This window comes from Hakea prostrata, chromosome 3 (genome assembly GCF_041222555.1).
Source record: "Hakea prostrata isolate BN-2017 chromosome 3, UWA_Hpros_2, whole genome shotgun sequence".
Lineage (NCBI taxonomy): Eukaryota > Viridiplantae > Streptophyta > Magnoliopsida > Proteales > Proteaceae > Hakea > Hakea prostrata.
The window spans coordinates 34,189,632-34,201,524 of NC_142602.1; positions in this window are offsets into that span (position 1 = coordinate 34,189,632).

Below are 11,893 nucleotides of genomic sequence, written 5' to 3' on the forward strand. Positions count from 1 at the left end.
GACCGAACGACCCGTGGTAGCAATGGGGATTCATGGGCGCTCAAGACCGGTAACCAACCCGTGAGAGGACAGGAATCACATTGTGGGGGCCATTTATTGGTAGGGTTGCATATGGTTAGACTTGGGCTAACGGGCGCTTAAGACCGGTAACCAACCCGTGAGAGGACGTGAGAGCTTCCCGTTTACCATATGTGGATGATCAATAGGGTTGATGAGTCCGTAGTCCGAGTTGGTCGGTGCCATAGGATACGCCGACTCTAGTGTGAAGGATACCGGAAAGGATCGTCGGGGACGAGGAATGGAAGTATCTGGATCCGACTTGATGTAACCAAGTAGAAGACTTGCATTTGGCTAGGTTTTACCCCCGACATGCGCCAGTACTTATACCAAATGGTTGTGAGAGAGTGTGTTGACTTAACCCCCGCCATGGTTTGTCTCGAGGGATGAAGGACCCATTACCAATCGGCTGCTCAAGACCGGTGAAATGATCCGTGAGAGAATCCAAGATATCTTAAATGGTTGAGGATGTGAGTGGACTTTCCTAAAGAGGTACGGTGTTATGACTTAAAGCATGTCCGCCAATAGAGACCAGCATACATAGAGTTAGATTCATTCATTCATTGTTTGTCTCATATCATATTGCATTTATGTTTGTTCGGAATCCTGCCATTTATGTTATTATGGATTTTAATCGCCTTACTTGAGTTTCTTTGAAACTCATTCCTTTATTGTACAATGTTGTTAGACTATCCTGCAGTCTCGAGTACTATGACGGTCCCTATGAAGAAGCGCAAGGCGAAGAGACATATCTCCAGGAAGGTGATTGCGGTTACCACAATTACTCGAAGATCCCGCGAGTGGTTATGCTCCGTACGATGCTTAGTCCGACCATTGAGTGGAAGCGTCCTTGTGCTATTTATGAGATTTACACTTACAAGGATGTTGTCTATAAAGTGGAGAATAATTTAGTCACCCAATGTACTTGCTACTGGGATTAGATTTTGTCTAGTTTATTCTTTAGAGCTACTTTTCCGCTGGATGTAAAGTGGGATTTTTGCTTCACTTTACTTATCTGTTTGATACTCTGACTATATCTATTATTCTGATTCGTTTATGATTCATTCTTTTATTATTGGATCTATGATTTATCTTCCGCACTCTTGTTATGATTGTTCATGATTATGTTATTGTTTATGTGGGAGGTTGATCACTCGATACCTGATCTTCGGGCTGTGGATCACACTCTCGGGTATGCCAGATAGGGTACCGGCTGGGAGGGCGTGACACTTACCAAATACATAAAGGGTAACATATACAGTATAAGAAGGACATACCCCTCCGGTAAGCATCCAATACATTCTTAACATAGTCTTGTGTAATCCTTGCACGGGACCTTAATCTGTTCATTGTCTGACTTAGCCATCGGAGGTGGTTGCTCGGTATTCTAGCCTGGCCCATGTCTAACCCTTTTGCAGGACTCATCATCTTCAGCACGAGGGGAGGTTTAGTCGGGAGCAGCATCAATATAATCGTAACGCATCGGTTTGGCGCCCGAATTGGGGAACGACAAATTCGGGCGACAATCCAAGTCATGGTGAGACGAGCAAACAATGGGCATACTCAACAGGAAATTGTCGGGAAACCCCCCCCCCCCCCACCAAGACGATCAAACACATCAAGAAGAAGTGGTCAAACACTTGACCCGAGTGGAACAGGATCCTCCCAAGGATAACCCGATTCCGTGAAGGTCCTCGTGGACATGCTACTGCAGCAGATGTAGACGAACTTCGGAAGGGAATGCTCGAAATGCAAGGAGTGTTGAGGAACTTGGTTCATCAAATTGGAGTTGAACAAGGCCCAAGGCGAAACACTTAGGTGGGAAGATTACGAGAGCTTTCCAGGACAACCAGAGGTTCCCAACCGAAAAGGGGAATCCAGTGAGGGGAGACAGTCTGAAGGTCAAAGATCAATTCATAGTGGTCCCGACCATTGCCAAAAGACTCCGAACGGGACCAGGATCAGTGTCTTGGATCATATTTCGGTACCTTCTAAAACTCGATCTTTGCCTTAAAGGAGTCATTAGGAAGATTTTGAGCATCAAGGAGAAAGTCACCCGCAACCAACCCGATCGAGAATGTCGCTTGCACGAACACATTCCAAAAGGGAGGATATCGCTAAATCTGATGGAAATGGAGCAAGGCAAAATCATCTTCGTAAAAGGATAGCAGAGGTCGAGCGCAAATTGGAGGATCGGGATCATGATGAGGATCCGGACGTGGTTGATCGAGAACCTTTCTCGAGATGAGATCATGAACATGCCACTCCCTCAGAATTTCATCATGCCAACCTTCACACCTTTCGAAGGAAAAACCAACCCAAAGGAGCATGTAAGCTACTTCAAATAGGTAATGATTGTCCTCGGGCGGGAGGACGAGTTGCTTTGCAGAACATTTCTGGCTTCCCTCAAAGGACCAGCCATTAAATGGTTCAGCAGTTTGCAGCTGGGATCAATCAACAATTTCAGAGAACTTGCCCATTAATTCATAGCCCGGTTTAGGAGCGCAATCAGAGCAAGAAGACATCCAACGGTCTATTTTCCATCGGGCAGGAACGAAGTGAGTCCATTCGGGATTTCTTAAAATGCTTTGATGAAGTGGCCATTGAAATTGAAGGTCTAGACGACCAAGTCGCCTACAATGCACTCTGGAGTGGATTACACACCAAAGACTTCTGGAGGTCCTCTTGACAGACAAACCCAAGACGTACGGGACATTGTTGCAAAAATGCCAGAAGCAGGCTAGTGTTTATGAAGTGATAAATGCCCAGGAAAAGGCTGATCGAGATAGAAGACCCAATCGGGATATTGAGAAGAACTCCTCGAATGATAGAAACCAAGGATCAAATAACAGATGGAAACGTGACCAAAGGCGGGAAAGCTACACTCCCCTCAATGCTAAGCCATTAGAGATTTTGATGAATATTCGGGACAAGAAGTCTTTAAAGTGGCCGAGAAAGCTGCACTCTCTTCCAGGAGGATCGGGACATGACAAAATATTGTCGTTTCCATAAAGATTATGGACATCATATAGACAGTTGTTGAATCCTAAAGGCAGAGATCAAGAAATTGATCCAAGAAGGCAAACTTGGCCAATATGTACGAAGATCCGGAAAGCCTCGAGAAAATTCACTAGAGCCAAAAAAGAGAGCCCGATCGCCCAGCCTGAAAGAAGTCGCTAGAAAGGCTGACAAAGGGAAAGAGAAAGTTGATCGGGAGGAGTCGCCTATTTACGTAATAATGGGAGGCCCAACCATGGAATCAATTAGAAAGGCAAAGCAGAAAGCACGGTTTGTCGGAGCTGTGCATCTTCCCAAGAAGAGGCAAAATCCAGCATGCTTGGAGCCCATAACATTCATAGATGAGGACTTGAGAGGAGTCATAGCGCCGCACGATGATGTGATCATCATCAAAGTAAAGATTGCAAATCGAGAGGTTCACCGGGTCTTGGTTGATACGGGATCATTAGTTGATTTGATATCTTATGAGGCTTTCAAAAGACTTAAGATATCTGAGGATCTACTTACCCCATCAGCAACCCCTCTTTATGGTTTTGCAGGATCTTCAGCGATAGCAGAAGGAACAATACACTTGGACCTAAGGATTGGGAAGTCACCCCGAGACACACTCATTCGGGTCAACTTTATGCTCATAAAGGACTTATCAGTATATAACGTGATCTTGGGACGACCAACACTCAATGCACTTGAGGCGGTGGTGTCTCCCCGGCACATGAAACTTAAGTTTCCGACCGATGCAGGGGTTGGTGAATGCAGTTCCAATCAATGTACCTCCCGACAATGCTATGTGAATTACTTGAAAGAAAAACAGAGGTCAGAGAATTCGGGAAGCACCTTGACCATTGAATTCCGTGACGGTCGGGATGAAGAAAATATGCAAAGAGCAGAACCAGTCGAGAAACTGGAGAGAATTCAACTCAGCCAGTCTTTACCCAATCGGGGGACGTTCATTGGATCAGAACAACCCGACAAGTTCAAAAAGGAATTAACCAAGTTCTTGTGCGACAATTTTGATATCTTCACATGGTCTGCGAGTGACGTGCCCATGATAGACAGACAGTTAGCAGAACACAAGCTCTGGATTCAAAAAGATGCTACCCCGATCATCTAAAGAAGAAGAAATTTTGCAATTGAAAAACATGAGGCGATAAGAGTAGAAGTTGAAAAACTTGAAAAATCAGGCTTCGTTGAGCCGATCAAATGCCCGATTTGGTTGGCCAATGTGGTAGTGGTCAAAAAAGTGAACAGGAAGTGGAGAATGTGTACTGATTACACTGACCTAAACAAGGCCTGCCCAAAGGATTGTTACCCTCTCCCAAGGATTGATCTATTAATTGATGCAACAACTAGACATGAAGTCCTTAGCTTTATGGATGCTTACTCGGGGTACAACCAAATCCTAAATAGTCGGGAGGATAAAAAGCATACATCCTTCAGGACCAATTAGGAATGCTACTACTATCGAGTAATGCCATTCGAGTTGAAGAATGAAGGGGCTACTTATCAAAGGGCTGTCAACAAAATTTTCCAACACCAGATCGGGAGGAACATGGAGGTATATGTGGATGACATGCTAGTAAAGAGTCTGGTTCGGGCCCAACACTTAGCAGACATTGAAGAAACTTTTGACGTTTTGAGAACTTATCAAATGCGTCTAAATCGGGAGAGAAATGCACCTTCGGAGTTTCCTCCAGGAAGTTCCTTGGTTTCATGGTTTCTTAAAGAGGAATCGAGGCTAACCCCGAGAAGATCCAGGCCCTGATCGGAATGCAACCTCCCAGTACTGTAAAAGAAATCCAATGCTTGACAAGAAGAGTGGCGGCGCTAAACCAGTTCATATCCCGAGCGGGGGAAAATGCAACTCTTTTTTCAAAGCATTGAATGCTACACCAAGCTCGGGAGAGATCACTTGGACGGGAAGAATGCCAACGGCATTTGAGCAATTAAAAGTATCACTTGGGACAACACCCGTCTTAGCTCGACCAGTAACCCGGGAGCCTTTAACTGTTTATCTTGCCATTTCACCAACCACAATAAGTGATGTATTGGTAAAGGGAGAAACAATCCAGAACCCAGTCTACTATGTGAGTCATGTACTCATTGATGCAGAGACAAGGTACACAGACATTGGTAAGTAGGCTCTAGCACTTTTAGTGGCTTCACGAAAGCTAAGGCCTTATTTTCAGGCACATCCAATAATTGCCCCGACCAACTTCCTGCTCAAGAAAATTCTTCAACAGCCCGATGTAGCTGGAAGGACGGTCGGGTGGGTAGTGGAGCTGAGTGAACCAGATTGAGTTCAAACCAAGAACAGCCATAAAAGCTCAAGTTTTGGCTGACATATTGTGGAAAGCAGCTTACCACAAGGTGAAAATCAAGGAGCCACAACTAAGACATCAGACTTGTGGATTCTACATGTTGATGGCTCGAGTAGCACTTTAGGCTCGGGAGCAGGGCTAACACTCAAAAGTCCCGAGAACTTCACAGTCAGCTACGCATTAAGATTCAATTTCCCGGCCTCAAATAATGAAGCCGAGTATGAGGCGGTTATAATAGGCTTGAGAGTTGCCCGAGCACTTTGAGTACGGGAGCTAGAAGTGAGAAGCGACTCCCAACTCATTGTGAATCAAATCAAGGGGGAGTATAATGTGAAAGATGAGAGAATGGCCATTTACTTAGCTAAGGTCGAGCAACTCCAAACACTCTTTGATCGGGTAACATTCCATCAAATACCCAAAAAAGAGAATGAACGGGATGATGAACTGTCTTGGCTATCTTTGGCCAACTACAAGAATTTGGACTTGGCAGTCTATATAGAAGAATTAGATGTCCTGAGCACACAAGAATCAGAAGTCTTTGAAATAACCGTTGATCCTGACTAGACCACACCTTTGGTAACTTACCTAAAAGAAAATAGGCTCCCGACCGATTCAAAGGAAGCCAAGAGGATTAAGAATCAAGCTACTCGATTCACCATCATAGACGGGCAGCTGTACAGAATATCCTTCACTGAGCCTCTTTTAAGATGTGTCGAGCCATCCCAAGCCAACTACGCTCTAGCAAAAATCCATGAAAGAATTTGCGGTGCACACATGGGTGGAAAAGCTTTGGCACAAAAGGTATTACGTTCAGGTATATACTAGCCAACTGTACAAAAAGATGCTATTGAATATGTTCGCAAATGTGAACAGTGTCAAAAGCATGCAAATGTTCCAAAAGTACCTGGAGTACCCATGATGCCCATCTCTAGCCCAACCCCTTTTCAATGTGGGGTATGGACTTGATCAGAAAGTTACCAAAGGCTTCGAGAAACTGAGAATATCTTGTTGTCACTATAGATTACTTTACAAAATGGGTCGAGGCAGAACCTTTGGCTTCCATTACAAAGAAGCAAATGGAGAAGTTTTTTGAAGAAAAAGTTATCTACAGGTTCAGGATACCCAGAATCCTCGTAACAGATAATGGAAAACAGTTTGAAGGAGCAGGTTTCAAAGCTTTCTGTGAAAGATACCACATTGAACATCGATTTTCCTCAGTTGCTTACCCCCAAAGCAACGGACAGGTTGAAGTCACCAATAGGACAATATTGGACGGGATCAAAAAGAGATTAGAGAACTGTCGAGCACTTTGGGTCGAGGAACTCCCGAGTGTACTATGGTCATACAGAACCACTACCCGAACCCCGACTGGGGAAACACCATTATGTCTTGCGTATGGTACCGAAGCTCTGCTCCTGTGGAAAGTACGGGCCGGGTCATTCCATTACAATACCTTTGACGAGAAACAAAATGACCAGGGCCTAAGGGAAAACTTGGACTTTCTACAAGAAACCTGAGAGAAAGCTCAACAAAGAAATCTGTTGTACCAGAAAAGAATGGCTCAACGCTACAACTCCCGGGTTAAAAACCGAAGGTACAGATCAGGGGATCTAGTGCTAAGAAGAACTGGGGCTTCCAACCCAAGGAACCAAGGAAAGTTAAATCCAACATGGGAGGGGCCTTATATCATTAACAAAGAAACAAAACCTGGAGCATACCTACTGAAAGACTCAGAAACTGGAAAGCCGATCGATCGATCATGGAACTCCACTAACCTAAGAAAGTTATATCAATAGTTTTGTATCTTTTTCAAAACAAATAAATTGATACGGGTCCTTCCCGATCATCTATGCACCTTTCTTAAAGGACTTGCACTTTTTTAGGAATAAATTGATACGGGTCCTTCCCGGTCATCTATGCACCGTTCTTAAAGGACTTGCACTTTTTTAAGACTAAATTGATACGGGTCCTTCCCGGTCATCTTTGCACCTTTCTTAAAGGACTTGCACTTTTTTAAGACTAAATTGATACAGGTCCTTCCCGGTCATCTTTGCACCTTTCTTAAAGGACTTGCACTTTTTTAAGACTAAATTGATACGGGTCTTTCCCGGTCATCTTTGCACCTTTCTTAAAGGACTTGCACTTTTTTAAGAATAAATTGATATGGGTCCGTCCCAGTCATCTATGTACCTTTCTTAAAGGACTTGCACTTTTTTAAGACTAAATTGATACGGGTCATTCCCGGTCATCTTTGCACCTTTCTTAAAGGACTTGCACTTTTTTAAGACTAAATTGATATGGGTCTTTTCCCGGTCATCTTTGCACCTTTCTTAAAGGACTAGCAATCTTTTTATCTCGAACATCCTACTACCCGAACAAGTCATGCAGACAATAGTTGAAAAACACTTAGTCAAATTTCATTCAAGATATAAGAGAAGTTACATGACTCGGGAACAAAGAACTGAACAGCACATATTAGTTAATTACATGACTCGGGAACAGAGATAGCTTGGACATTTGATTACATGACTCGAGAACAAAGAAATATAGGACTCGGGACACAAAAAACTTCAAGATCACTCCAGCAAAGAGATGCTTCATAATAATTGATATACTAAAGCATCTTTGAACTCTTCACAGTCGCCGAGAGCAAGATTCATGTGCCAATCAAAAGCCATGTCCTTATGTGAAACCCAGCCCTAACCTTGACCCGAAACCCCCGTTATTTGTAGGTCCAACAACCTGAAGTAAGGCAAGAAGTCAACTATGGGCCATCCCAGTGGAAGACTTGGTGTTTGGCTTAGAGTCTATGAGTGTTGATGATAGTGTTCCATTTATGGAAACTGCTCCCTGATGAAGATGGATTTAGTTGATGGACTTGGAGTACTCTCTGACTTGGTTCAAAGACATTTCTACATACTAGGTAAGCCACTTGGTGTGCTTGCAAAACCCCTTCATGTTTGGATTTGATCTGAGCCTTCATTTCCCTGTTTTGGACTTGCTGTTCTGATTGGTTGACTCATTGGTCGACTGGGCCGACCAATCAATTGACCAATGAGATCAGTTTTGCTGATTAGGTCTTTGTTTGCTCTATTTAAGTCCAATCTCGAGTCTACTTCATATTTTTTGCCTCCAAACTGCTTGAAACGAACCAGAACCCTCTTCAAGTCATCTCCTCTGCATCCTTGGTGATTTTCTTGACGGATCTTCGTCAAATCTCTTGCATTTACACAAAAAGGTATGTGATCATCCTCCTTTCTTCTTCATCTTTGATTCTTCATTGTTTTTCTTTCCTTTTCTGTTTGAGGACAGTAGAGTTGATGTTGCATCTCTGTTGCAACCATCACTCTACTCATCTCCTCTCTTTTCCTAAGGATTTAAAGCTTGATGGATGATCTTCATCAAGATCATCACTTGCTTTTGAAGGAAACCATGTATTTGTCTTCTTTTCTTTTTAGATTCAATGTTCTTCAACCTTAGATCTGTTTTTCTAGAAGATGTGTGCATGCTTTTTATGAATTCTTTATCAGATTAGTAATCCATCACTCTATAATTTCTCGTCCATGAATTTGCCATGATTTCTCCAAGAACCATGGTTGATCTAATTATGGTAAGTTTTGTTTCCTATTTTGTGACATGAAGACTTGATATTATTAGGGTTTTGAAGTCCTCTATAGACCAATATACTATTCTTGCATATTCCCTCTTGATTGGTGTCTTTCCGAATCACAAAATTCGGATTTTGAATCAGAAATCTCTGATTTTGTCAGTCACTGACTCTGTTGGTCGACTGCTTGGTCGACTAAGTCAGTAGACCAATCAATCGACCAATGAGGACAATAACCTCATATTTGGTCTGTTTTGGATGATTTGATCTCTTTCCTTCTAGGTTTCTTTCCTAATATGATATATATACTTGTTTAGGACTTTCTTTCCAAGTTTAGACAAGATCTTCCTTGATCCCAAGATCCTTTGCGAAGTAATTAAGGTAAGGATAGTTATTTCCTTAATTACATAGATTGCATGATTTAGTTTCCATATTTGAATCTCTTGGATTTATTTCCCTAAATAGATTCTTATATTGACTTACTACTGATGCAACTACTTTGGTTACAGTAGCATTACTTGTTTATGCTAATTAGTTCATATATGATTTACTTGCCAATTATATACATGCTGGATTATGTTATTGATTTCTTTCCATATGGCAAGTTACTATATTTGTGATATGATTGATTCATGGTTGTGAATGATTAGGTATGGTTTGGAAAGGGGAGGTGTCCTTTTGACACTTTTGTCCTTGGACACCTACGGGAATATTATGGGATGTTTCCGGAGATGCCCTTTGGACACCTTCCTAAACTGTTGATTAACATACCTAGGGCTGTCTAGTAGTGTTGGGCTAGGATGTCCCGTTATATCAGACCCTAATCGAAGGGGAATTGAGACCGAATGACCCGTGGTAGCAATGGGGATTCATGGGCGCTCAAAACTGGTAACCAACCCGTGAGAGGACAGGAATCACATTGTGGGGGCCATTCATTGGTAGGATTGCATATGGACAGACTTGGGCTCATGGGCGCTCAAGATCGGTAACCAACCCGTGAGGGGACATGAGAGCTTCCCGTTTACCATATATGGATAACCAATAGGGTTGATGAGTCCGTAGTCAGGGACTATAAGGACTCTAGTGTGAAGGATACCGGAAAGGATCGCTAGGGGCGAGGAATGGAAGTATCTGAATCTGAGTTGATGTGACTAAGTAGAAGACTTGCATTTGGCTAGTCTTTAACCCTGACATGCGCCAGTACTCAGACCAATGGTGATGTGAGAGAGCGGTGACCTAAACCCCAGCCATGGAATGTCCCGAGGGATGCCGGACCCACTACCAAATGGCGTTGTGTGATGAGACCTTCCCAAAAAAGTACGGTGCTATGACTTAAAGCATGTCTGCCAATAGAGACCAGCATACATAGAGTTAGAATCATATTGCATCATATGTTTCATATCACATTGCATCTTATTTTGCTTTGAAATACTACTATTTATGTTATTATGGATTAACTACCTTACTGGGTTTCTTTTGAAACTCACTCCTTTTGTGCTATGTATTGTTAGATTTCTCTACAGGTTCTGAGTATCATGACTGCTCGTATGAAGAAGCGCAAGGAGAAGAGACATACCTCCAGGGAAGGTGATTGCGGTTACGACGATCACATTGAAGATTCCGCGGGGGTTATGCTACATACGATGCTTAGTCCGACAATAGAGTGGAAGCGCCCTTGCGCCATTTTTTAGATTTATAATTATAGAGATGTCCTCTATAAGATAAAGAACGATTTAGTCACTCATTGTACTTGTTATTGGAATTAGTTTTTTTATCTCTTTTCCTTTTCTTTCTGAACTACTTTCCGTTGTTGGTAGAGTGAGATTTTCGCCTCACTTTACTTTATGATTTGACATTATTGTTACCTTTCGTACTCTGATGATATATAATTTATTTCCTTCCTTATTTGGATCTCTCATTTATAATTTGCACATTGATTATTTACGTTTATGATTATGTTATTGTCTATGTGGGAGGTTGATTACCTCGATACTTGATCTTTGGGGCTGTGGATCACACACTCGGGTATGCCAGGTAGGGTACCGGTTGGGTGGATGTGACACCTTACCAACGAGCTGAAGGCCATATTGAATTGTCACTCGCATTCTGTCCCGGTCGTCTCAGTCGGCTTTCAAGGATGGGCTCGGGGAAGTTCTTCCTTCAGCAGATTGCCCGACCAAACCGTCATTCGACACATTAGTGTCAACAATGGTGTCTGTCGGGGATCCTCTGGCTCCTTCTTCAGCTAGAGACTTCTCAGGGCCTTCATCCTTGGCATCATCCTCAGACTCACCTTCAACCTCATCCTCATCCTCTGCTTTGTCTTCATCCTCCTCCTCATCTTCTTCCTCAGGTTGCTTTTGAGGAGGAGGATTGATGTAATCTGCAGCATCAAGATACGGGAAGTCAGGCAGTTCGGGAAGATTTTATGGATGAGGAAGCTTGAGATCATCGTACAACTTGGAGTCCAAAAGCTTCTGCAACTTCTCGGGATGAGGAAGCTGCGTTTGTTGAAGGGTCAACTTGAAGGCCTATTGTAACCCTCTTTTGAAGGCGGGAGTAGAGATGGCCACAGATAAATCTTTGAACTCCTTGGTGGTAAAGTAGTCCTCCAGCACCTCCCGCCTAAAAATGGCAAATGGCAAGAAGCATTAGACAAATGGCAAGAAGGCAAAAAAGGATAAAGATCAAACGAGAAGGAAATTACCTATATCCTTCAGCAAAAAATTCTTCATTGGGGAGATTTTTCAAATACTCCCGATCAGCATCATTAGTGGCATCCTCGACCCACCATTCGGCATAATTCAAGTCGCTAAAAACCGAGGTAAACTCAAGGACTCCGGAAAGGGGTTGAAGGCCCAACACTCAATTCGGGTTCATAAATACGAACCCT